Raw genomic sequence first — 27,967 nt, 5'->3', positions numbered from 1 at the left:
CCTCCTAGGACTAGAAAAAGTTCTGTATTACTTAACACACAGTCATTTCCGTTTAGACAGACAATCAGACATACATCTGGGTCTTGGGCAGATCAAAAAAACTGAATGCATAGCAAGATTGGCAGCGCGTAAACTTGCATTTAATTTCGTCGCCGTCATTGTTCCGGAAACGGCTTATTTAGTTGCAGATACCCTTAGAAGGATGCCTGAAATAGACAGTGATTAGGAACAACAAAGGTCAACAAAGGTTAACTTGATGTTAACTGATGTGCCACAGCTGTTTAAGGGAATGTGGCAGTGTAAGGACAGGGACATGGAAATACGTAGTATTAATGTGTAAGGACTAACGAATGAAGTGGGTATACTCTATGTCTTACAAAAGATTCTCTTTGTTGTGTTTCACGTTGCGATAAAAAAAAGTAAAATTGTGGTTCCCTCTTTTAGGAAACGAAGTATTAGAAGAAGTATGCTTGTCGTGCTATATGTACATAAACACTCCTGTAGCCGCTGTACAGTGCAAGGCGGAAGATATGCCATATCTATATTTTTTTATTCCATTCGCGTGCTGTGAGAGGGAAAATTGTCTAATTTCCTCTGCATGCGCCCAAATCCGCCTCTCCATCTTCTTATGACCCCCACTCGACGTACATGTTGTTGGCACCATAATTGTCGTACATTCTTCGAATACAGGTTCGTTAAATGTACCTAATAGGTTTTCTCGAGGACTACGTCGTCTTTCTTCCAACCATTCCCTTTTCAGTTTCTGAGCATTTTTGTTACGCTTTGATACGGGCTACACCGATACTAGCAACGCATCTCTGAATTCCACGATGTCTGTTGCTTCACATAATTGACAGGGACTCCAAACACTGAAATAATATTCTACAGTTGATCGAACTAGAGTCCTGTACACAATTACCTTCCCCATAAACTTTCTGTCTAATACTAAGTCTTTTATTTGTGTTCTTTAATATTGAGTTTACATAATCTTCGCATTCGTTATCGCTTCTGAGTAGTTCCCAAAAATACGTACGCGATGTGGTATGCTTGACACTTAAAGAAGTAATCTTCTAATGAAATACTACACATATCTTTCTCTTTCTTATAATCTTTACCTTAAATTTATAGTCATTTAAGAAGAACTGCCGTTCGTTGCACTAAGAGGAAATGTTATCCAAGTTTGTCCGCAATTTCTTGCGATGGTTCAAATACGGCACACAACAGGATTATCTGCGACTATTCTTACAGCGCTACTGATCCTACCATATAAATCTTGGCACGTATTGACAATACTGATAAAATTTGGGGTCATAATACATTTCGTACAACCAGTCACATTACTCCATCGGCATGTATCTTCAATAGTAGTCGACAAAGTAGTACAGTTTAGACAATCTAGAAAGATTAAGTCTCCCTGTTCAACTGTACCTATCAACTGCTTGCTCACCAGAAGTGAGATGCCAGCATGCTTCACTAGATATAACGGTACTTATCATTACTGTTGACTATTCATGAACAATGCAAATTATTTTTCGGTGGTAGGTCAGTGTGCGCATGCTAGGGCGTAAAATGAAATTATGAATATGTTTGTGCTGGACCAGGATTGCAACCCAGATACGTTCCATTCCTAGAGATCTGAATTAGAATTCCAGTCTAGGACCAAAAATTGCAACGTCTCAAGTTCGAATTAAACATGAACACTGTGAACGAAATAACCATTATTAAATTAAATTAAATTAATTTTTAGTGCTAGTTTATTGGCAACAGAGTTTGTGCCTTTGGCGGCTGCCGCCTTTGTTATGGCGCCATTTAAGCAGACTCTGTCGCTGTTGGTAGTGTAGGGACATTGAGTTTAATGCGGATTCTGAATCACTGAGCGACCTAACATTCTGCACTTGGTGTTAACATAAGTGAATTAGATCTTTACGTGAATGTTAAGAATGGACGCCATGAATGAGAATCGAACCTATACTCCGCAACTACCAAATTACGATCAACGCAGCAGCCGACTGCCACTCACAGTTGGCAACGACCTGATTGTGTTGATGTATCCGACGATGCACCTAGAAGGTGTGAAAACATCCGTCTCTCTCGATTAACGGGTTAATTACCTGCTAGTACTTAATGTGGGTATTATTCAAATATCATGACTGCGTGGTATAATTACCATTCTTGTCATCATAAGTCCGATTTGATGCCAACATAAATTTTTCCCTATGGCAACTAATGTTTAATTCGAGAAATACATTATGACAAAGCAGTTGTAGGTTCTTCAGCCTGGAACCGTACAAACTGTACAAAAACAATTACGTACTGATATAACAGTTATTCCTTTTGCTTAATGCCCTGATACCAGTTTTGGTATTGGACACCACTTTGGTGACTTGTGTGTCCCTAAACTACTACAGTCATCCAAGCGGGGAGAAGCCAGGTACAGTTAAATGGGTAAACCGAAACATGCGATGTTTCTGGCCAATCGTTACATCTTTGAGAGGTGAACACTAGGTAAAAATGAAGACTGAAACATCCATGGTATAAACGGAAATTCAATCCGGAGACTTTTCTAATTGCATGAGCGCACTTTTCCGCTAAACCAGCAGGCCCAATACTTCCGACCAATAGTCGTCTGTAGCTTTTATGGATTACGTTTGCGAGTATCAGAACGTTTGACATACCTATCTGTGTCTTTCGAGAGAAGTAACTTAGGAGCTTAAATTTATTTACACAACCACGGGACCGTAGACCTTAGCACGTGGCACAAATTTCTACTATATAACTTTACATGTCCTGAGAACAAGAGGTCTTAGCAGACGGAAAGACAGGCTGATGAACAACAAGTGGTAAAGAAAATGTACTTTTTCCTGCCATATCATTACAAATCAACAATTTTCGGATTTATTCCTTTACTTCTACTTTATTACTCTATGTATCTGCGCACACTGCTAAATTCCAAACTTTTGTTGTAGTTCTGTGACGCTCCTGTATGACTGTGGACTGAAGATAGACAAGGAGCATTTCGCGGCCGAATTTACATAATTTGTTGATAAACCTTCACGACTTGGGGTACTTTGAATTAATCAGACAGACATTTTTTTGTATCTTTATCGTGGTAAGTTGTATTTCATTTTTCTGAGTATAGTGCGTACTAAATATGGACTTCAGTTACTTCTGTAAACGAAACATCGTCCCCCCTATAAATCGCCGCATGAACGACAAAGTAGATATAGAACTACGTGACCACGGGATAGTAAAGCTACATAAATCACTCAATAGAAGAATGGGCACTGCACCTGCAAGTATACAAACTGCATTATACACAAAGTATGCAAAGGAACTGGTTCCTTTCCTAACATCATTTTACCGTAGATGTCCTCATGAGACATTCTGATGATTGGAAAAAAGCACACGTTGTTCTCATTTTCAGGAAGGGTCGTCGGAAAGATGCACAAAACTATATGTCTACATCTCTGACGTCGGTCTGTTGTAGAACTTCATAATATGATTCAAGTTCTCACATTAAGCAAGTTACGGAGTTTCAAAATCTACTCTGTAAGAATCAACACGATTTACGTAAACAAGGATCGTGTGCAACTCAGAACGCTCTGTTCGCCCACGAGATTCCAGAAAACAGTAGACACAGGTGACCAGGTAGATGCCATATTCCTTGACTTCTTACAACCTTTACTTCTTACAATCACTTGACAATACTTAAATAGTGCTCATCATTCTGTGATCGGTAACAGGTAGGATAGTCAAAATAGAGAGGATCCATGTAATCCTTTAGTTACTTGATTATTTAGTAATCACGAAAGTGTCAGAGAGTTATCCATTCAATTCCAGGTGAAGACGCTACAAAAGAGGCAGCCTCCACGACGGTATGGTCTACTGTTTAATACCTAGACCGCAGTTAACTTGAATAGTCTGGCAATAAATTGCTTCGTCCTACTTATATCTCGCAGCAAGACTGTGAAGATAAAAGTAGACAGACTGGAATGCACACAGATGCTTACCAGCAAACGTCCTTCCCACGAAACATTCGTGACTGGAGCAAACAATTCAAGAAGAGACAGTGGTGTAGAAAGTGTCCTCTATCACACATCGTAACACGGCCTGTGAGATGTAGATGAAACAATATGTTATTCGCAGTTTATGAAATGTATTTGTTGATGTGCGCCTATTGTAATCAGTTTCATGTTGTGGTTTCATCTGTTTTATTACGTGTCAGCAGTAGTGCCAAAGAAATCATACGTAAATAAAATTATTCTCACGTATTTAAAAGCAAAAGGAATATTATTCAGTCATTCTTTTAACGGCATCAAAATGGTTCAAATGGCTCTGAGCACTTCTAACGTCATCAGATCTTAGAACTAATTAAACCTAACTAACCTAAGGACATCACACACATCCATGTTCGAGGCAGGATTGGAACCAGCGACCGTAGCGGTCGCGCGGGTCCAGACTGTAGCGCCTAGAACCGCTCGGCCACCTCGGCCGCCTAACGGCATCAGGTGATAGTACAGAACCTAATCGCTTTTGGAGAATAATTCTTTTCAGTTTGCAGTTCTTATAAGACATAATAACAAAAATGGCTACGACAGCTACTTAAAAGGAGGGCCCCGTAAATTCCTCCTAAATTCAATCACTAATATATTATCATCATTAAATACCCTGAATGATTCTCCCTTAGAGGATGATATAGAAAGTATCCAATGAATAATTTTGATATCAGGAACATCGTTTCAACAGAAACTACAGCTGGTTTCCCTAATGACGTTGCTGTTTAGGTGACGAATTTACGATTGAGGCTACAAGGAGGCAAGGCTTGTAGCAGATGGCTGTTAGCGCAGGGGTAAAGTGTGTGGACATGAAATTGCAAACTGAGCTTGCTGTCGGTTCCAATACTGGTGGCGACAATGCTTCTTCCTCCTCTGTAAAACACAATCTCGAAGGCAGATCAACAATCAGTAAAGACATCGAATGAAAACCTCTCCACCTTTATATCGCTACCTCTATTATCTAGTCCGTGGAAGTATAGACCATAACATTTACAGAATTGCACTCATGTTAATCCATTTTTTTCGGCTTCTCTCAATAGTGTTGATTTAAGTATGGCACTGAATGATATTTTAACTTTCTCTGGCTAATTCGTAATGATCTGGGGTATTTTGCCTTAAGAAGGGAGACTTTTTTGTACCGTTATCATGATACGTTGTGATCAATTATATTACTATATTGCATACTGCATATGACTCTTTAGGTACTTTATGAAACATGGCCCACAAAAATGAGGGAGATATTAATCAGCATAACATTTAACGGCAGACATTAACATCCCTGCATTTTGGATAGAGTCTTACCTCCAGATTTCGCATTTTAGAAGAATCGTTACTAAAGGCACATAATTAAAGAAAAGCAACACGATTTCTGCTCTCAAATAAAGGTTTCAGCACTTAATTTAATTTTAATGTGATTAACGAAGAATTGGAGATAACCGACATTAAAACGAGAAGTATTCCCTAAATATGAAAGGAAGTACATAATTACTAGATTTGGGCAGATGAGTCTAAAAATGATCAAGGAGCATATACCTTTCATTCAGTCACACGGGTAGTAGCAGAATAATGAAGGTAATAATCGCAATCATGACAGTGAATATCGAATTATCTGGTAACCTCACACGCTGCAGTTGTACTTCTCGAATAGTTCAAATGGCTCTGAGCACTATGGGACTTAACATCTGAGGTCAACAGTCCCCCAGAACTTAGAACTACTTAAACCTAACTAACCTAAGGACATCACACACATCCATGCCTGGGGCAGGGTTCGATCTTGCGACCGTAGCTGTCGCACGGTTCCAGACTGACTTGCCTAGAACGGCTCTGCCACAATGTATTTCTCGAATTAAACATTAATTGTCATAGAAAAAAATTCATATTGGCATCAAATCTGAGCTATTAAAACTGTCATGATATTAGAATAATACGCAGATTAGATACTAGCAGGTAATTAACCCGTTAATCAAGAGAGACGGCTTTTTTCACACCTTCTACATGCATCGTCCGACACATCAACACAATCAGGACGTTGCCAACTGTGAGTGGCAGTTGTCTGATGCGTTGATCGTAATTTCATAGTTGCGGAGTATAGGTTCGATTCTCACTAATGGAGTCCATTCTTAACTTGCACGAAAAGATCTTATACACCCATGGTAACGCCAAGTCCAGAATGTTAGGTCGCTCAGTGGTTCAGAATACGCATTAAGCACAATATTCATTCACTGCCAACAGCGTCACAGCCTGTTTCAATGGCGCCATAACAAAGGCGGCAGCCGCCGAAGGCACAAACTCTGTCCCCAATAAACTACCACTAAGAAGTTAATTTCATTTCATTTAATATTGGTTAATTCGTTCACAGTGTTCATATTTAATTTGAACTTGAGACGTTACAATTTTCGGTCCTCGACTGGAATTCTAATTCGGATCTCTAGGAATGGAACGTATCTGGGTTGCAATCCTGGTCCTGCACTAACATGTTCATAACTTCAGTTTACGTACTAGCATGTGCATACTGACCTACCACCGAAAAATAATTTGCATATTTAATGTATGTTCATGAATAGTCAACAATAACGATAGGTACCGTTATTTCTAGTGAAACATGCTAGCATGGCACTACTGGTGAGCAAGCAGTTGATACTTAACGTCTATTTTTGGATGGGAAACAGCGACAGTTCGCTCAGGGTTCAGTTCCCTGCAAGCAAAACAAATTGTACCCTTATCTCATATTGATACAGCTCGCTACTGGTAAATAAATTCTATTTCTAACATCTGATTCAATGATTTTACTTAGTTAACAATCCGATAAAGTGTTGGGTAGGCCCGGCTGGTGTGGCCGTGCGGTTCTAGTCTTCAGACTGGAACCCCGTGACCGCTACGGTCGCAGGTTCTAATCTTGCCTCGGGAATGAATGTGTGTGATGTCCTTAGGTTAGTTAGGTTTAAGTAGTTCTAAGTTCTAGGGGACTGATGACCACAGTAAGTCCCATTGTGCTCAGAGCCATTTGAACCATTTTTTTTCGTTGAGTGGAAAATACCGTCACAACATTTTAAATCATAGCATTCCAATTTTCGACACATGCATACTTGGTTGTTTGTGAAGGAGAGTATATTAAACGTCTTTCGTGGTTAGTTAACAGGGAATTAATGGTTTTGATGTAGTAGAAATAATTGCGTCATTTCGTTTCAATTTCAGATGTGTTAACTAATACTGGTGAAAACATTTATACTGCACGTCTCTTTATGGTTAGTCAGCATTGATGATCGTTGCCTTGATCAAACCCAGGGCCTGCGCGAAAGTGTATTTTACTTAGTAGTGGCTACGTCTGCTGGGTTTCTGCCCAGATCCAGAACAAAAAATTTCGTCATGTCATTTATAGTTCAAACATGGGGGCAAATAATTCCTCATGAATTATTAGTACAGTGACGTTACCGATTATACTGCACGAATTTTGCGATTTCTGTAGTGAGTTTACCGCTGACTATCGCGTTTTATTTAACTAGTTCCTTAAACGACCAGTTTATGCAAAAACCAGTCGTCAATGGGTCATTTAGCAGGTGCGGGAAAACCTTATACAGAGGAAAAATGCTTCGAACTGTCATAGACCTTTATTAGTCCAGACATTGTCTCAGAATATCTTGTTCATGCAAACATTCACTTTGTTTAAGGATTCCTACATAGTTTATGTGTCATAGTTAGTTGTCTGAGACAGTAGTGAGATGGTAACGTTTTTGAAAATCGTTGTAACCTGTAAAAGATTTAGGGTCAACTCATCGCTAATTACGAGTTTTTATCTGGTTTTTGCGGTATCCTGGTGTGATGTTACATCGCACTGATTGCCTTAAAGTACAGTGTTGTCTAGTGGTTTCTCGTGGTATCCAATTGGTATAGTCGAACGACTGTACGCAAAGCGATTCGATGACCCGCTAGACCGCTACGTTTTGTTGGTTGCATGAAAATCAAGCGGATAGTAATTCAGGTCGATCGGATATTTTTGCGCATGATAGTATAATGTCCAATGCGATCTTAACGTGAAATTCTTGTACATGTTTACGCTGTTTGCGAGATATTAAAATGCTTGTCACTGGGATGCACAGATGGGATCTGTGCTGTAAATCCGAACACGGTAAGGTTTGAAACTGTCTTCTCAACCACAATCACAACTGTTGCTGCCTATATGAGAGTCTAGGGAACATAGACATGTAGGACTCGGGAGAAAGATTAATATGCGCCGCTGACGTCCTTAAGTTCTGACATTATTATCTAGATCAGTGTTACGAGACGAAGCAGGTTTTGAGGGCCAACTGGAAGCCCGAAACTGCATTTAAAACTTTTCCTTTTATCCCAGCGTTACGTAACATACATTACACACAGCCTTTTTATTCACTTCACAGCCTATTCAGTAATACAGATATGGAAGGAAAGGCTGATAGAGGATGGAGAAACAGGAACATTAACAAGGAAATCACGAGGAAAATGATTGCAATACGATATTAATCGGCCAGTTTTGTTAAATAAACCTTGAAAATACTAATTTAAATAACTAAATAATGAAACAGAAGTATACCATGATGAGTAGTTTCACAGTTTATAAGGAATTTCCCTGCCGTTTTTAGTACAAACGAGGTAGCAATAAATACAGACACACAACATTTACTTCACCCTGCCATGTGTACCACAAAAAGTCCCGCAAGGAGGGAACCCATAAACAAGAAGAGCTCCGCACGACGCGAGACGGCTGTGTCCGCTAACTCCTGCCACCGGCTGTTGTCCTTTTCCCAGGAGTGGTCGTCGACAGATGACGTCACTGTTATGGCAACCGTCTGTCGTCGATCGATGGTGCCGAGCATAGTAAACTGGAATATCCGCAACACACATAATACGAAGAACAAGTGCAGTTGGATGCAAAACGCTGCCTGGAGGCTGTGTGTTATAAATGTATGCTGTCTTCGGTCATAAACACTTCTTTTTTTAGAGCCTAGCACATTGTGCTTTGAGCCCAGTGGCTGCTTTTTCAAGGCGTCATCTGTTAATGAAAAATGTCTATGTTATTAAATTTATTACGTGAGTTATAAGGTACTTTACATTGATCAACATTTATAGTTGCATAGACAAATACTGCCAATATCTAGGGTCCCAGTTCCTTGCTTCTTTTACGATACAACACTTAAGCTGTCACACATTTGTATTCTTATTGTAGGTGTCCTATTAATATCATTTTACAGTTAAGTATATCAACTTTCTATTAATTAGCTACGAAAATAGGATTACCGTCCGTAGCGGGCACTACCTTCGCCCTGCGACCAGTGCAAAGGTGTGTGCTGTTACCTCACCGTACAAGCAGGAAGGTGTTCCAGGAAACTTATCGAATGCAAGTAGTAAAATATTCTGATAATTTGAAGGGGGAAGACAGTAACAGTAGAGAGAAGGTAACGGGTCACGGAACATTTTTGAATAAATTTGAGTAATTTGATGCAGTGTAAATAACAGGGCGAGGTTCGTGATTCTTAAAGAGATCCGAATAATTACACCAACAAATGAGGAATGCTGACATTAAGCATTCCATTGATTACGCATGTAAATGAGATTTCATGTAGCAGTTTATGTGATGCCGTGAAGAATATTAAGAGATACACGTTCACCGAAAAGTTCATCTCTTTTGTTTCATCGAACTAAATTTCAGATTCAGCAGACAAAGTCACAGGGACATACCCCATACAGATTTTGAACGAAGTACTGTACTTTGGTCGTCATGCGTGAACGACAAAGCACAGTTACAAAGAATGTATATACTGCATTACATTTTTTTAAGAGAATGAAGTATCAGAGTTTAAGAGGTAAATATGGAAATGTCCTGATCAGTGATTAATTACATTATTAAACGAGATGGAGGCCCTCGTCCCCCAGGTGTCTGCGAGTAATACTTCCGCCTGCTTCCTTCACGACACAGTGTAGGGAAGCAGCCTACTCACGCCGTATAAAATTCACATCATCCTCTCCATTGTGTGGCAGCCTAGTCCGCTGTAACTAGCTCTCACGTCTAAATGTTGGGCAATACTTTAAAAATCAAGTAAATAACCTGAAACGTGTCTAGCATGTCAGGAGTAATACTAAATCAGTATGTGTTGAATATCAGTTCTATAACTTTAACCATTTTCGAAATTTGGACGTTTTTCTGTAAAAAACATTGGCGCAACAGAAAAGAGCTAGAAACTGAAAAAAATTGTATTTGGATTCCTTTTGCATAATAATTTAGTAGAAACAGTATTCTGGATCTCACAAATTAAAATATTAGTAGAAATTCATGATTTTCTGGTTTTTGTCTTAGAAATTAAGGAAGCAAGATAGATTAAGTAGGCGAATAAATAACGCTAGGATGTTTAAATTTAAGTATAAGGGAGATCCGCTATAATCATAAAGATGTGAGAAATTTCAATTGAATAACTATAACTCTATAGCAATAGCGTATTTCCAAAGGGCAAGTTCAGAGCTCGTCTACTGCGTGTAGTGTAATTAAATTAATTCTCTCGCCCAAAATATTTGACTTAGCCACGTCAGACTTTTATTATGATTACTTACCTGTGTGATGAATGCACATTTAAATTGGGAGCTTCATTGGCCATCAGAAAAGGAAGCAATGATTTATTCGATAACTTAAAGTGGTGCATTACTAGCCCAGCGGCTAGTCGGGAGAGCGGAATTGATCAGGCGTTCCCTTAGTCGTCCGCTCAGGGCTTTATATATAAGAAAGCAGCGCGAGAGAGATAAAGGCCCCAGTTCTCTCCAGACGCTGAATAGCACACCACCTGTGCCGGGGTTCGCGTCGCGTCGGTATCATTGCTATAAACAGCCTCGGATGCCGTAATAAGTTACTCGGGATACGCGTAACCATGAAATCGTTTTCGAGTAAAGTGTTAATTCTGGGAAGACTTTAATGATCTATCTTCAGTTTGCGTATGTCGTATTTTCACGTGCCGCCACGGGACAGACATTCTACCATTATATAGCGTCGCGTTTGATGAACATTATCATCAAATTATGGCGAGCATTCACTTAAACATTTGGTTTCAACAGTTATAGTTTCATCAGCGCATTAGACTCTGAACTGCTCTCGTAGTTGGATTGTGTGGATTCTTTTTGGTCTGTGACTTTCAGAATATAGTGAACATTTTAGAGAGAATCGTTTTTTTTTTTTATTATGAATCCCAGACAATCTCCTAATTCCTCAGAGCTATAAGCTGTAGCTATAAATGTATTTCTCAGATGAAGTGGGCACTAGGAATTCTAATTACAGGCTTCGCGTTTTGTTAATCACTTTCTGGTTGTCAATACTGTAGTTAGAGAGCCAGTGTTGAGAACGGCAAAAGACTGCATAAATAATAGAAACATTTAACAACAATTAATTCCACCCGCCGCACCACATATGGTTAATCGGCCGGGAAATGCATCTTTTCTACATAACATTCTACATATATTAACAACAATAATTCCACCCGCCGCCCCACAACAGTCACAAACTGGCGAAGCTACGAGCAGTATTCGAGAAGTGTTGTAGACCATATATGACCAGTGAAAAGCAATTCTCATATCCGCAGTTTTGTTCGCCTGTAGAAGCCGGGTTTCCATGGAGATACCATTAAATTTGTTCACAATTCTTGTCATTAAATAGGTCGAACTGGGTCAAATTGAAGAATTCAAGGAAGGAGATATAAGCAAAACAGAATACAAAGTAGCAGAGTATATAAGTCTCTAAGTAGAAAACAAAAATCCGTCTCAACAGAAAAGGAAAATCAAGAATGTTGTTTGAAGCAAAACTTTCTTTCTGGTAAACAGTCTGAGTAGAGGGAAGGGACCTTCTTGGTAATGTAGAGGGTTGATCGAAGAGAAGACTGGGCGACGTGCGTCTTCTGTCCATAATAGGCAAAAATTTTTACCGGTGGACAAAATTATTAGATTTGTTCGTTCTCTTTCTTTTCCATCTTAAAGAGTGATAACATACTCGCAAAGAATTGAACTCTATAACTAAGATTTATTGTTCAAAAATGTTCAAATGTGTGTGAAATCTTACAGAAGTTAACTGCTGGGGTCATCAGTCCCTAAGGTTACACACTACTTAACCTAAATTATCCTAAGTACAAACACACACACACCCATGCCCGAGGGAGGACTCGAACCTCCGCCGGGATCAGCCGCACAGTCCATGGCTGCAGCGCCCGAGACCGTTCGGCTAATCCCGCGCGGCTAATTATTATTGTGTGCTTCACAAACTAATGAAGAAAGATTTTCCAAATGAAATTGTGATAGTTACGTATGTTGGCGAGAAACAAAAAAAAATTGTTCAAATGGCTCTGAGCACTATGGGACTCAACATCTGTGGTCATCAGTCCCCTAGAACTTAGAACTACTTAAACCTAACTAACCTAAGGACATCACACACACCCATGCCCGAGGCAGGATTCGAACCTGCGGCCGTAGCAGTCGCGCGGTTCCGGACTGAGCGCCTAGAAGGCGAGAAACACAAAACGTTCAACAGCACACTAAATTCGAAAACTAGGATAACGTTCGAAAGACCGGAAAATATTGTAACTACAGCTTTTATCACACATACACAAACTTAAAACCACAAACAAATAATAAACATACTCTGAGATATCTTTCTTCCCAAAGGAAGTCAATGAAATAACGCAATGTGGTCGTAAAATCTGTTCAGCTTTCATACAAGGAGCAGTGTGACGACAATGTACCTTCGGGCGTTCTTTGACGTGTTTCATAATAATATGTTGAATACAACAGAGCGCCGTACTGTTCTGCACATCGCTCACTTCAGCTGGACAAATGGATGCAAGGCGGCTGTTTCATAATGACACCTAATAACTTTGATTCGCTTTAGAAGGTTCATGGAGGAAGAAATTTTTGATAGAATACCTCGTCCAAGAACGAATAACGGCAATCGATTAGCTCCTACCGAGTTCCGCTGATGTTGTACCTGACCTCATCGACTCGTACAATCCTTCACTATTGGAATTCATTCAGATCTCTCCATTGATTCATCCTGAAAAAAGTATAACAAAAGGACTATGGATGTTGACACACGGTTTGCGCTTCATATCCACGGATACGCTGAGTTTCTGAGACTTTTGAAGGCCTCAGTGTTTTTAGAGCTTCCAACAGTAAATCGTTTTTGGTATCTTTCGATTATTTATTAGATACTCTGTCACGTAGCTTTGCATTATGTAGGATACCAGAAGTCGTTATTTATGTGTTTTGGCAACAAGTGTGAAAACTATAGAGACTTGTTATACTCTCTTATTAAGACAGCTGAAGTGCAATATCTCCCAGCCCAGCAACAAAATTTCTTATTATTGAACAAAAATTGCACATTTTTATGGCTTTTGCTTACTCCTCTCTTAATTTGATAATTAGAACTGTGGTGTCACCGCCAAACACCACACTTGCTAGGTGGTAGCTTTAAATCGGCCGCGGTCCATTAGTACATGTCGGACCCGCGTGTCGCCACTGTCAGTGATCGCAGACCGAGCGCCACCACACGGCAGGTCTAGAGAGACGGACTAGCACTCGCCCCAGTTGTACGACGACTTTGCTAGCGACTACACTGACGAAGCCTTTCTCTCATTTGCCAAGAGATAGTTAGAATAGCCTTCAGCTAAGTCCATGGCTACGACCTAGCAAGGCACCATTAACCATTTCAAGAGAGAGTCTCACTTGTATCATCCAGAATGCTGTATACAAATGATGGATTAAAGTTAAGTATTCCAGCAGCTACGTACTTTTCTTTATAGCATTCATTACGTATCCTGTTCCAGACCTCACGCCAGTCTGTTTTAGATTATAGCGTGCATTTCGGCCTCCTCTAACTACAAGGTGTTGGCACATCTGCCAACACATCAAGAACTTAAGTCTCTCCGTCAACGGAAGACATTTTTCTACAAGGTGCACACTTGTTCCTCAAACTTGCTTACGCACATAACGTTTAAACTATGCAACATTGGACACTTAACACTTATCGTATTACATAGTACGTACATCTCTGATTCACACTGTAACCACCCACAACTGTGTCAGTTTCTTCGGGTTTCATGCTGTCTGAGGGATGAAACCACTTCCTTTTTCTGACTCCCTGAAGTATATTGAACGGCTGTGCAGAGCACTAGTTGTGCTGATGAGGCTACATACGTTTCGAACCATCGGTCATGCATCTCCCGTGTCTTTTCTGTTGCCAGTCAACATCGATATTCCATGAAGTCTGGGGACTTCAGTCCGATAACGGTGACTTGTTGTCAAGATATTTCGGCTGACAACCATTTAGTCATCTTAAGGTGAGTGTATTTCACTGGAGATTGTGCAAGAAAAACGAAGTCGACAGCTATCCTAAACTCATATGATCAGATGCAGACTGTGTTTTTCCATCTAGGGTGCAGGGGAGCAGTTGCACTGCCATAGACAATATTGTTATTCGTTCTTCGTTACTGGATGGCATTCTGTTAGTAAATGGGTAATAGGCCTTTCAGACCATGGTGCACAAATTTTAATACTAAAAGGCTTTTGTATCAAAAAAAAAGTCACATATATTTACAAAATATGTAGGGAAGCTAATCCAATGGCAATAGAGAGTTTTTTAAACCTCGTTAGGGAACAAGAGTGGCAGGATGTTTATAGACCAGATAACATAGATGAGAAATCTAATTCTTTCCTTAACATATTTCTTATGCTCTTTGAGAGTTGCTTTCCGTTAGAATGTTCTAAACGGGGTTCTAAAAGTAAAAGGCAGGTTGAGTGGCTGACTGGTGGGATAAGGATATCATGTAGAACAAAACGGTAATTATATCAAAATGTCAGAGGAAGTTACATTCAAGCTACAGTAGCCCATTACATACAGTTATTTAAGGTGCTTAAGAAAGTTATTAGAAAGGTAAAGAGTATGTGGTATGCAAATACAATGGCTAATTGACAGGATAAAACTAAAACCATATGGTCAGTTGTGAAGGAAATGTCTGGTCAGCAGCACAAGTTTGACGATATATACACAGTTCGTAGTAAAAATATTTCTGTTACTGACAAGTCAGAAACATGTACTGTATTTAACAATCGTTTTCTGAGCTTTTCTGGTGAATTAAATAAAAACTTAGTTCCTACAGAAAATCACATAACTGTCTTGGAAAATACCATTCCGAGAGTGATGTCTGAAATACTCCTCTGTGATAATTACGAGGGGGAGATTGAGTCAATAATTAAATCACTGAAAACTAAGGACTCTCATGGATATGATGGAGTGCTTAGCAGAATATGAAAGTACAGTGCAGCACATATTAGCCCTGTACTTATCCATATTTGTAATTTTTCCTTTAAGAATGGCCAGTTTCCTGAACGATTAAACTGCTCAGCAGCAAAGCTGCATTATAAAAAGGGAGAAATGAATAATGTAGGTGATTTTAGAACTATTTCAATGCCACCAGTGTTTGCTAAAGTTATTGAAAACGGTGTGTATGTGAGGACAATTAATCATTTTATACGAAATAATTTGCTATCAGATATACAGTTCGGCTTTAGAAGTCGTTTAATAACTGAAAATACTATATTCTCTTTTTCCTGTGACATACTGGATGGATTAAACAAAAGGTTTCGAACGATAGGCGTATTTTTTGATTTAACTAAGGCGTTTGATTCTGTTGATCACAAAATACTGCTCCAGAAGATGGACCATTACAGAATATGTGGAGTGGCTCACAGTTGGTTCGTCTCTTATTTTAGCAACAAACAGTAAAATGTCATTATCCACAGTTTTGAGAATGGCTGTGATGTGGGGTCTGAGAGGAGTACAGTCAAATGAAGGCACCCCAGAAATCAGTGTGGGAGTCACTCCTGTTTCTTATTTACATATATGATACGCCCGCTAGTATTACAGGCAATTCTACAATATTTCTGTTTGCTAATGACACTAGCTTGATAGTAAAGGATGTTGTGTGCAGTACTGGCTCTGTCTCAAATAGTGCAGTTCATGACGTAAGTTCGGAGCTAGTAGAAAATAAACTAACGCTAAATCACAGTAAGACTTAGTTTTACAGTTTTTAACCTACAGTTCAACCAAATCTAACGTTTAAGTTCACAGAATGGGCGTATGATTAGTGAAACTGAACAGGTAATATTTCTAGGTGTGGAGGTAGATAGTGAACTGTCGTTGAAAGCCCACGTTCAGGTTCTTGTTCGAAGACTTAATGCTGCCATTTATACTATTCGAATGGTATCTGAAGTATGTGACCGTTCGACAAGAAAATTAATCTATTTTGCTTCTTTTCATTCGCTTATGTCGTATGTATTATATTTTGGGGTAACTCATCCCATTCCAAAAGGATATTCTTGGCTCAGAAACGGCAGTTCGGGCAATAAGTGGTGTAAATTCGCGAACACCTTGTCGGCCCCTGTTCACTAGTCTGGTTATTTTGACATTGGCCTCTCAATATATATTTTATTATTACCATTTCTGGTTAACAGTATAAATTTATTCCTAAGAATTAGCTTTCACTCACTTAATACTGGGCAGAGATCCAATCAGCATTTGGATCGCACTTCCTTAACTCTTGTGCAGGAATGTATGCAGTATACTGGTGCATCCATTTTCAATAAGCTACCACAAAAATCTTAGTAGCAATCCACGCGCTTTCAGATAGAAAGTGAAGAGTTTCCTCGTGGGACACTCCTTCTATTTTGTTGAGGAGGTCCTTAAAAAAACTGAGCTGATTCTTATGTTACATAGTTGATTGCGCTTACTTAAACTTACTACTCGACTTTTATCATAAACATTTTATTTTATATATTACTACTTTCATGGTGTAATTTCGTCTACTGACACGTTCCATGCCATTGGAGATTTGCTCCTCGATTTGGTCCTACGGAACACGACTTGTGAATAAAAAAACTGGAAGGTCAAATCTCTACCTTTATATAAAAGAGCACGCGAAAACGGATGCGTGAAGGCAGCCGGTACATGAGTAGCCTATGTCGAGTTTCGCGCTCTCTTCGAATATTGTTGCATCTATGGCACGCAGGCGGATGCATAATGCGGTGTGGCTCTGACGACTATGGGACTTAACATCTGAGGTGATCAGTACCCTATAACTGAGAACAACTTAAACCTAACTAACATAAGGACATCACATACATTCATGCCCGAGGCAGGATTTGAACCTGCGACCATAGCGGTCGCGCGGTTCCAGACTGTAGCTCCTAGAACCGCTGGGACACACAGGCCGGCTCGGATGCATAATGAGGTTCTACGTACGCGCTCTCCGTTGGAATGCTCATTCGTGGAGTTAAAGATTCAGACGTCTGAATTAATGAAACTAAATGTTGAGAGACGTGTCATTGCCCATAAAATGTATTCTTTCTGAAGAAATTAAAGAAATCACTGGGTCCCACACCTTATCTATTTGAAAGCCGCCATCACGATTAACCCTCAATCCTAAACACCAGTCTCATCGTTCATTTTAGAGATCGAGTGTGGTAGCAATGAATTAAATCATGACCTCCCTTTACAATTATTCCCATCTTCATGCCTACCACGTGTGAAGCAACAGTCAACAGTCTGTTTGGTTTCATCAGTCTAGTGTTAAAATATGTGATTTGGATCTGAGCTTGAAATTGTAAACGAGAAATATCTCTTGTTTCGCATTATGTGAATTAATTAAGTAAGTCCTACAAATCACATTTTTCTTAATATCGCGTTTTCCTTTCAATTAATTTTTCGGATTTACTTATCTGATATTGTTTTATTATACGCGTGAATTGGTTATTTTTCAGCTATAGTATGGAGCGACCTCCTAAGAAGACTACGATGTGTGCAGAAGATCCAAATCCTGAAGCTTGAGAGCAAGAGCAGTTACGTGTTATGGTTGAAGAGGAAAACACATGGTCACTATGAAGCAGGGTGCGACACTAATAGCGAAAAGAAGAGCCTAGTGTAATCTGAATCTTAGATAATTCCTCACAGCAAATACAGTCCCTTTATGGCAAAAATAGTTTCAAATGGGAACTTTCTCAGTTAAAAGGAGTAATGTCTGGGCCAACAGACAAAAATTGAATTATGCGTCAAAGGCGTACCAAATCTCAATTGTAGGAGAATTTATTTCATAATATCGTGTTGCAGTTATTCCTAGAGATAAAACGGGAACGAGAAAGGACTTGTATGAGGCGGTGTGGGTCCTAGGAAAGGAAACCGGCATACGAGTGCATCATGCATGGTCATCCAATTAACACGGAACAAGTGTGCTTCGAATATGCAAAAGTGTTGTACTTTATATTTTCAGTTCATATAATTAATAGCGTCTTTCATATTTTCTGAAGTCTTTCATTTATATTATGAATATCACGACCTGCGTAAAAATGTTAACAATCATCTAAGAAGTGATACAACATGAACACAAATTCTCGGGGTATTCCGTGTTACTTTTCAATAGTGTTAACTACGAAGTCCTTGTACACACTGAATAGTATTAAATTTACTTATAATATGAAGCAGCTGACTATTTTGTTTATTTTTGTCAGTTACTGTGGAGTTAAATGATAAGAAAAAATTACGAGGTCTAAGAGACTACATGTTTCTAGTTACGCACATCTGAGAGATATGTCGGTTTAAGGGTTAATAAGACCTTTTGATAAACTTATCTCACCCGATTCCTTATTAGCTGAATCCCCGAAGGATCTCGTCGAGACCTAGATTTATGTGACACAATAATCCTTGGAATGTTCTGTGGAGATACAGTGCTAGGATATGGCTGAGTTACTTTCCTGTGAAATGTGATTGTCGCGACCATGCTCAACGCAATTAGGCACAAACTTAAGAAAACTTTATGTCAAATTCCGCCCAACAATGAAGACTTGTGTTTGTCTCAGTTTAGCAAAGGACGATATGGGATTGCAGAAGGCTTGAATCAACAGAATACCGTAACAGTACGGCCAAACCTTCATTAGTCATACGACGCAAACAATGCGTGAATGAGGCGTTGAACATGATCGCCACACTCGCCTGTCGTAGCCCAGGAAGTCAGCCGTAGCCGGACATCGTGTCTCCACAGGACATGCGATGTATTATTCTGCCATGGGAATCTTGGCCTCGACGAAATTCGTCTAGGATTCAGTAATTAAGGAATCGATGGAAATGCGTTTAGCACAAGGTCTTATTAATCGTGATGACGGATTTCACCTGAATAAGGCGTGGGACCTAGTGATTTCCTTAATTTATTCAGAGAAAAACACTTTATGACCAGTGACAACGTCATTGATTTTGATTCATTCAGAAGTCTGAATTTTAAATCCGCCAGTGCGCATTCCAACCGAGAGTGAATATGTAGCGTATTATTACGCGTCTGCCTGAATGCCACAGATGACGCAATAAGCGTAGAAGGCTTCGAAACTCAACAGTAGTCTCTCATGTAGCGGCTGCATTTATCCATGCGTCTTCGCGCGAATTGTTTGGTGTAAGGGTAGTGATATGAAGAAGGAATCTCCGCTGCAAATAACTCACCTGAAAATGTCTGAACGATTGTCAGCCGAAATATCGTGGCAAGAAGTCAATGTTATCCAGCTGCAACCCGAAACTTCATGGGATGCTCTTTACGCCGGAAAAGTTTCAAGAATCTCAGAAGAGAGGGTATTTATTGGCGGACTGCTCGTTCTTTTCCTTTTCACTCATCTATCGTGGACCAGTCGGTAACACTATTGCTTCCGTCGCCACACCTCGTGTATCGAATTGCTACAAAGAACGCGGTCACTTTCTCTTCAAGTAATTACTCAAATGTCATTTAGACGTGTGGCTACGTAAGGTGTCGCTGTGTGAAAATAATGTAAACTAGTCTATCAGTGTGTTATTAGTAACAGTACTATGTCGTAGACTAGAACAGAGTTACACGGTCGAGGAAAAAGGGGGGGAGGGGTTGCCGAGACCAAAAGTATTCTCGCAAGTACAACTGCCTCCCGTACTGAGTAGCTAATAGTATGGCAGTGAGGGACTCAAGCATCTACAAGCACACGACGAAACGGTGCAAAGAAATATCTACTTTTATACAGGGAATATTGAAGTAGTGATTATTACTATTGTTGGAAATTACTGTTAACTAGCTGTGCATATAATCTCATAGTTGAACAGTTGGTACAGACGTTTCCGTAAATCCTTAAAATGAAAAGTGATATCAGCTACGGTTCTATTACAGGGAGGGCTAAATGAGAACGGCCCCAAGGACTCTTATATATGAAACAGACCATAGAACAGGAAAGTGTACATGCTGGGAAGTACGTGGATGAGATTTCCTTACTAGAATTAAAAGGCGCGTGCACACTCCAACACTCTTGCTCATATTGTTCATCACATATGTTAAAACAACTATATCTCGAATCGTCGTATCTGACCCGTCCATTCACGTTGATGATCATCAAAATGGTAGGGTATGTAGAGGCATCGCGTTATTGAAAAACTTGCGAACAATCGTCACTCCAGAAATAAAAGTGAAACTGAAAGTACTCAGCAGTTCGGCCGTTATCATGGAACTATTCTCGATTTCACGATTTAGTATTTCATACATGTATTTGACGTCACGTTTCCACCATCGGAGGCGGTATAAAGCATCTTTTGATGCTTAGTCATAGCGAATCTACTACACTTCGTCTTAAGTGACATTATTAGGAGTTGTGTTGATTATTACCCACGGCTTCCAGTGTGACAGCTATCAATCATGGAAACAAAAATGGTTCAAATGGCTCTGAGCACTATGGGACTTAACAGCTGAGGTCATCAGTCTCCTAGAACTTAGAACTACTTAAACCTAACTAACCCAAGGACATTACACACATACATGCCCGAGGCTGGATTCGAACCTGCGACCGTAGCGGTCGCATGGTTCCAGACTGAAGCGCCCAGAACCGCTCAGCCACACCGGCCGGCATCATGGAAATGATACTGGTTCTCACCCGTATTTTTACTTTATTAAAGGTCTGTTTAGGGACAAAATGTGGCCACTCTTTTTTCCTTCGTTTGCACTAACTCCTGTTTGGATTGGCTAAAATCGCGATTTCGGCCATAATGGACTCTTCAGTTATCTGTATAGCATAAGACGTATTATGTTTTCAGAAGTTTACACTGAAATATTGTAACACTATACTTTCGTCTTAACTTTTTGAGCCCAGAAGAAAGAGAAATTTTGTAAGATACCTACCGAGGGGAGAGACCCTACAATAATTTTTATGCATTAGCGCAATCATCTTAAGATTTAGATTTATCATAAGAGTATTGTAACGTAACAAAAAGATGCCATGCTTTAAGTGGAAAGGTTTCATGATCAACGTTTTTCGTAGTGATGGGGTTACATTCTTAAAAAATCGATGATTTTTATTTGTCTGTAGAGGCATTGTCTGATCAAAAGGATTCTGACACCTGTTCGCAGCCGGCCGGAGTGGCCGAGCTGTTCTAGGCTCTACAGTCTGGAACCGTGCGACCGCTCAGAGCCATTTAAATCTGAAACCTGTACGCAGAAATTAATGTGGGTTGTGCCGAAACTTCGCTTTTATTATAGCATGAACTCTGCCTAGGACACCTTCAATGAGGGTCTCTGTGTCTGTGGAGAATTGCATCACATTCTTCCTCAAGAGCCGTTACGAAAGAGGGTAGGGATGTGGGACGTAGGATCTGTAGGGAAATCGACTTTCTACCTTATCCCAAAGGTGTTCAATTGGTATCAGGTTAGGACTCTGGCCAGGTCAGTCCATTTCAGAGATATAATCGTCCACAAACCGTCGCTTCATAAATGCTGCTTCAAGGCAGAGTGCATTGTCATGCTGTTTCAGTTATCTTCTTCGAACTCTCCCCTACTTTATGCAGTACACAACGCTTCAAAATGTGTTCAAGTCCTCTCACATATGGAAATCTCTTAAGCTTAATAACGGAAACACTCACTAATCACGAAAAACAACTCTATTTCGTAATAACACCTCCCGTGCGCTTCACTGTTGGCTACACATGATGCCACGTAACATTCTTTAGTCTTTCGCGACACCCAAACACTTCTATCGGATTGCCATTAGTTGTAACTTGATTTATCACTCCAAATCAATCGCTTCCAATCATCCAATATCCAGTGGCGTCGCTCTTTACTTGACCTCAAGCGATGCTTAGCATTGACTACAGAAATATGTGACTTACGAGGAACTGCTCGACCACTGTCCCCCATTCTTTTTAACTCAGTACGCATAGTCATTGCTCTAGCTGGACTGCTGGTATAACTTTGGAATTCACGAATGATATCTCCGGCTGAGTTCATATAATTTTTTACAATCACTTCTCGCAGTGCTAGACAGTCCCTGTCCTTCAGAACTTGAGATCTGCCTAGTCTTGGTTTAGCTGTGATTGTCTTTTGCAGTTTCCACTTCAGAGTCACAGCACCAACAGTCGACTTGGACAGCTTTAGAAGAGTTGAAGTGTCCCAGATAGATTTATTGCTCATATACAGGGTGAGTTACTATTTCCACCTAGAATATCTCCGAAAGTACGACAGGAGCGGAAAAGCTTGTGGGACAAAAGCTAAAAAGTACAACGGGGGCCATACTAGGATGTTGGTTTTTTGTTGCTAGGTAGGGTCGCGCCAGACATCTGAAGGTCAACTTAGTTTTTTTTTTAAATGGAATGCTAGAGTTAGGTACTTATTGTCTGATAGTGGCTATCGAGACGAATCCAATGATGTGTAACAGTAAGGTCTTTGAAGGTCCACAACGGTCAAAAAGGTGGAATGAACGTCCATTTACAGAAGCTGTTCGAAGTGTAGACCATTGGTGTCAACGCAGTGCTGCAATTTTCGGAGCATGGATTGAGTGGTATTCTTTAACACTTCGGCACTTATCGAAGCACATGATCTGACAGTTCTCTCTCGTATATAGGGCAAACAGTAAATATTCGCTAAATACGGCGTATGCATATAACGTGCCATTTACATGTAAACACCATTCGACGGTTTCGCAATACAACACTAATAGGAACGGTAAGACTAGTATCGTCGAATGAAGCAAATTTTAATGATGTCATCCTTCGAAGAACTAGTCGATATGCATCTCATTTATGGGGAATGTCAACGAAATTCAGTGAGAGCTAGAGACTTACACGCTGAAAGATATCCTCAACATACTCACCCAACACGTCGTGCATTTAAATAAGTGTATCATAAATCGAGAACAACTAGATCTTTAATGCATCGGAAACATAACCGCCAAAGGAAAATTACTAACGACGAAACGGAAATCGGTACTCTTGCCACTGTGGTTGGAGATCCTTGAGTTAGTTCGCGTCAAATCGCAAAGCAATCTGGCATGAGCCAGAGTAGTGTTGTTCGTGTTCTTCATCGCCATAAATATCATCCTTACCACATCAGTCTCCACCAATAACTATCTGGTACGGCTTGTATGCGTCGCATTGAATTCTGCTGATGGGCTCAACTTCAGATTCAGAGCGATGATACATTTATTAATTTGATTTTATTTGCTGAAGATGCTACATTCACGAACCATGGAAATGTTAATTTGCATAAAATGCATTATTGGGCAGCTGAAAATCCATGTTAGCTGAGGCAAGTTGCACACCAAAAACGGTGGTTGGTGAATATATGGTGTAGGATTCTGGAGGACGGAATTATAGGCCCCTATTGTATCGAAGTAAATCTTAATGGTAGGAAGTACACCACATTCCTGCAAGAAACATGAGGTCTGTTATTGGAAGAAATACCTTTCGGAAACAGGAATAGAATGTGGTACAACACGATGGGTGTCCGGTACATTTTTCGCTGATGGCTAGAAACGAGTTGCTGAGACAATTCCCAAATCGCTGATTGGACGCGGAGTTGTGTCGTGGCCGACTCATTCACCAGACTTGGCGCCTCAGCATTTTTCTTTGTAGGTATTCGTAAAAGACATTGTTTATAAAGACGTTCCGACTGCACCTGAAGATATGCTAGAGGGAATTGTGAGAGCATGTGATTGAATAACTGCTGATGTGATAAGGTTGGTTCAAATGGCTCTGAGCACTATGGGACTCAACATCTTAGGTCATAAGTCCCCTAGAACTTAGAACTACTTAAACCTAACTAACCTAAGGACATCACACACACCCATGCCCGAGGCAGGATTCGAACCTGCGACCGTAGCAGTCCCGCGGTTCCGGACTGCAGCGCCAGAACCGCTAGACCACCGCGGCCGGCCGATGTGATAAGGATTCCTACCCAGTCCATGATAACAAGATTGCAGCACTGCATTGTTACCACTGGTTATCACTTCGAACACTTTCTGCAAATGGACGTCCATGTAACCTTTGTGCCTATCGCTTACCTTCAAAGACCTTACTGTTACTCCTCATTGGATTCATCACGATTGCCGCTATCAGAAAATACGTACCAAACTATAGCATCCCACTAAAAAAAGCGACCCCACCCAGGAACAAAAAAAAACCTCATATTACGGCCCTCGATGTCCAATGCAACTTTTGTCCCACAAACCCTTCAGCTACTATCATACATTCGGAGTTTTATTTGGTGGCCATAGTTAGTGACTCACCCCGTATATCCAATGACTCTTCCACTTCGAAATTACTGACCTCTTCTGACCCCGACATCCTGGTGTTACTGCTTCTCTGTTCACAACACAACACTCCAAGGCTCCTTTAATACTGTCGAGTCCACATCTCATGAAGTTTAGTGTTCGACTACATATTACATACACTGTTTAATCAAAAGTATCCGGACACCCCCAAAAACATAGGTTCTTCCTATCAGATGCATTGTGCTGCAACCTACTACCATGTACTCCATATCAGCGACTCAATCATCAGACATCGTAAGAGAGCAGAATGGAGCCCTCAGTGAAGCTCACGGACTTCGAACATGGTCAGGTGATTGGGAGTCACTTGTTTCATATGTAGACACGAGATGTTTCCACAGTCCTTAACCTCCCTAGGTACACTGATTCCGATGTGATCGTGGAGTGGAAACGTGACGGGATACTGACAGCATAAAAGCGTACAGGCCGAAATAGTCTGTTGACTGACAGAGATCGCCGACACTTGAAGAGGGTCGTAATGTGTAATAGCCAGACATATATCCAGACCATCACACAAGAATTCCAAACTGCATCAGGATCCACTGCAAGTACTATGACAGGTGAGAGGTGAGAAAACTTGGATATCATGGTCACCCGGCTGCTCACAAGCCACACATCATGCCGGTAAATGCCAAACGACGCCTCACTTGGTGGAAGGAGCGTAAGCATTGTTCGTTTAAACTGTGGGAAAACGTTTTGTGAATTGACGAAACACGGTACGCAATGTGGTGATCAGATGGCAGGATGGGGGTGTGGCGAATGCCGGGTGAACGTCATCTGCCAGTGTGTGCAGTGGCAAAAGTAAAATTCGGAGACGGTTTTGTTACAGTGTGGTCAAGTTTCTCATTGAGGGGGCGGCCAGCCATTGTTTTTGCGCGTGGCACAGCACAGGCCTACACAATGGTCAGGGTACAGATTCGACGGAGTAGGCAGATACAACGGGAGGCATGACATGATACTTGGCAAACGTGTACTTTTACTTGGGAGCCAAATACCAGCAATGATTCGAGGGCAACGAAGAGAATTTCTGTGACTGTGACAAATTCTAGACCGAACTTAAGAGAACATTTTCCGGCAATCATCAGCAAACCCGCTTACAATAAGCGAAAGGACAACTGAAGAGTAGTCCTTAACGTCGTGCTGGAACGAAAGCCTTACATAAGGCATCTTCCCTCTCATTCAACAGGGGTCCGAACAGCTCACCTAGGTGACTAATTCAGGAAAACTTAGCGAACCGAGCATATATGGAAATGAGGCCGCCAAAGATGAGAACCCTCCAAATGACAGAGAATCTAATCGACGTCATCGTCGATGGCCAATGTGTCCGGATGCTAGTCGATCAAATGGGCTTCTTCCTCTGTAATGGCGAATGCTTATCGTCGTCCACTAAATGAGACTAGGTTCAATTACATGATTGTGGTTTTGCCGAAGACGGCAGAGGGGAAATACATGTATTGCAGGAACAATTATCTATGACAGAGAACAAACTTTCGAATTTGTCGTTTTGACAGAATATAGTCACGATATTCTTGGATGGGACTTCTTGCATGTATCATTAGTTGTCAGATACGGTGGAAGATCACACCTCCAGATTGACTAACCTGTTCTAGCAAACACACATAAAATGTTTGCGCTGGGCGATTGTTTGCTGTTGAAGACATCGTTATCCCGCCATCAATGATACGAGCTTCAGCCTTCAATCTAGATGCTCACTCACAGTGAAAAGCTTTTGTCGATTGCGACAAGCTACCCAAAATTACCAAAAGAAATCTACATTCCGGCCACTATCATACGCTTTATAGGTGGTCAATGAGACGTTTTGTTCACTGTTACTTGCAGCCTTAAGGTATATGCGTAGGGACAATCGAAACAGCTTAGTTTCATTGACGAAGAATCCTGCAACAGTACCACTACAGACAACGCAGGTGAAGAAGATACTATCGAATTGCCAGTAGGATATGACCTGACAAAAAAGAACGTCGGTTCTAGGCACTGCATTCCGGAACCGCGCGACTGCTACGGTGGCAGCTTCGAATCCTGCATCGGGCATGGATGTGTGTGATGTCCTTAGGTCAATTAGGTTTAAGTATTTCTAAGTTCTAGGGGACTGATGACCCCAGATGTTAAGTCCCATAGTGCTCATAGCCATTTGAACCATTTTGAACAACGTCGGTTAGTGTTTGCCGTTCCGTGCCTGTTTTCGAATGCGTTCAAACCCGGAGTGGAGAAAGACAAAGTGCCCATGGTAGAACATCATACCAGCACTGGGGACCATCCACCTAGTAGCCAGCACTGGCATAGGGTGTCACTGGCTAAACCACACGTAATTCTAGTGGAAATCGGAAAGGTGCTGCATGATAACACAATTAAACCTTCAGAGTCAATGGTCTTCCCCTGTGATCCCCATGAAGGACTGCACATTTCTCTTCTCCATGGACTACCTACGACTGAGCAAATTCGTAAATAATGATGTGTACCTACTGACACCCTGGACTACTTGAAAGGCGCAAACTATTTATGAGCTATAGACATGGAGACAGGCTGCTGGCAAATAGAGGTTGACTGGGAACAGACTGCCTTCGTAACTCCTGACTCCATCTGTTGGTTCAAAGTTATGATGTTAAGACTGTGTAACTCTCCAGCAACATTTTAATGTATGACTGCTATCCTGCTTGGACACCGTAAATGGACGATGGCTCTTTGTTATATGGACAATATTGTCGTTCCTTCGAAGACATTTAAAAACGTCTAACTTACCAGACGACTATGCAGAAGTGCGTTCAGTTGGAATACATCTATCTGAATATAAAAAAGAGCCTGTTCACCACCAAAGAAATAAAAATCCTTGTACAGATAACGAATGGCAAAGGAATCCATGTCGAGTTCGAGAAAAATAAATGCAGTCACTAGTTCTTATTGTGAAATATTTTCTCGCAATGTGCCCATACTGCTGTCGATTCATAAAAGTTCTTGCATTAACGTGAATCCCTTGCAATTACTACTGCAGGGAGATGCCCTAATTTCCTGGGGCGTGATATAAGAGAGGTCTTTCCTCTTCTTAAAGAGGCGCTAAAATCTCCACTACTCGCATTGCATTAATATTACAAAAGTATCGCCACCGAGCTTCACATCGCTGCTAGTAAATGTGGGATACATCCAGTTATAATACTAATTTAGGGAAGTACTGAAAAGGCAATAACTTATGGATCCAGTGTACTCTCAGTGCCAGAGATGAACTACCCTACAATTGAGAAAGAATGCCTTAGAGTTTT

The sequence above is a fragment of the Schistocerca cancellata genome, chromosome 4, assembly GCF_023864275.1.
Source record: "Schistocerca cancellata isolate TAMUIC-IGC-003103 chromosome 4, iqSchCanc2.1, whole genome shotgun sequence".
Lineage (NCBI taxonomy): Eukaryota > Metazoa > Arthropoda > Insecta > Orthoptera > Acrididae > Schistocerca > Schistocerca cancellata.
The sequence above is the reverse complement of the archived record's forward strand: the minus strand, read 5'-3'. Positions refer to the sequence as shown.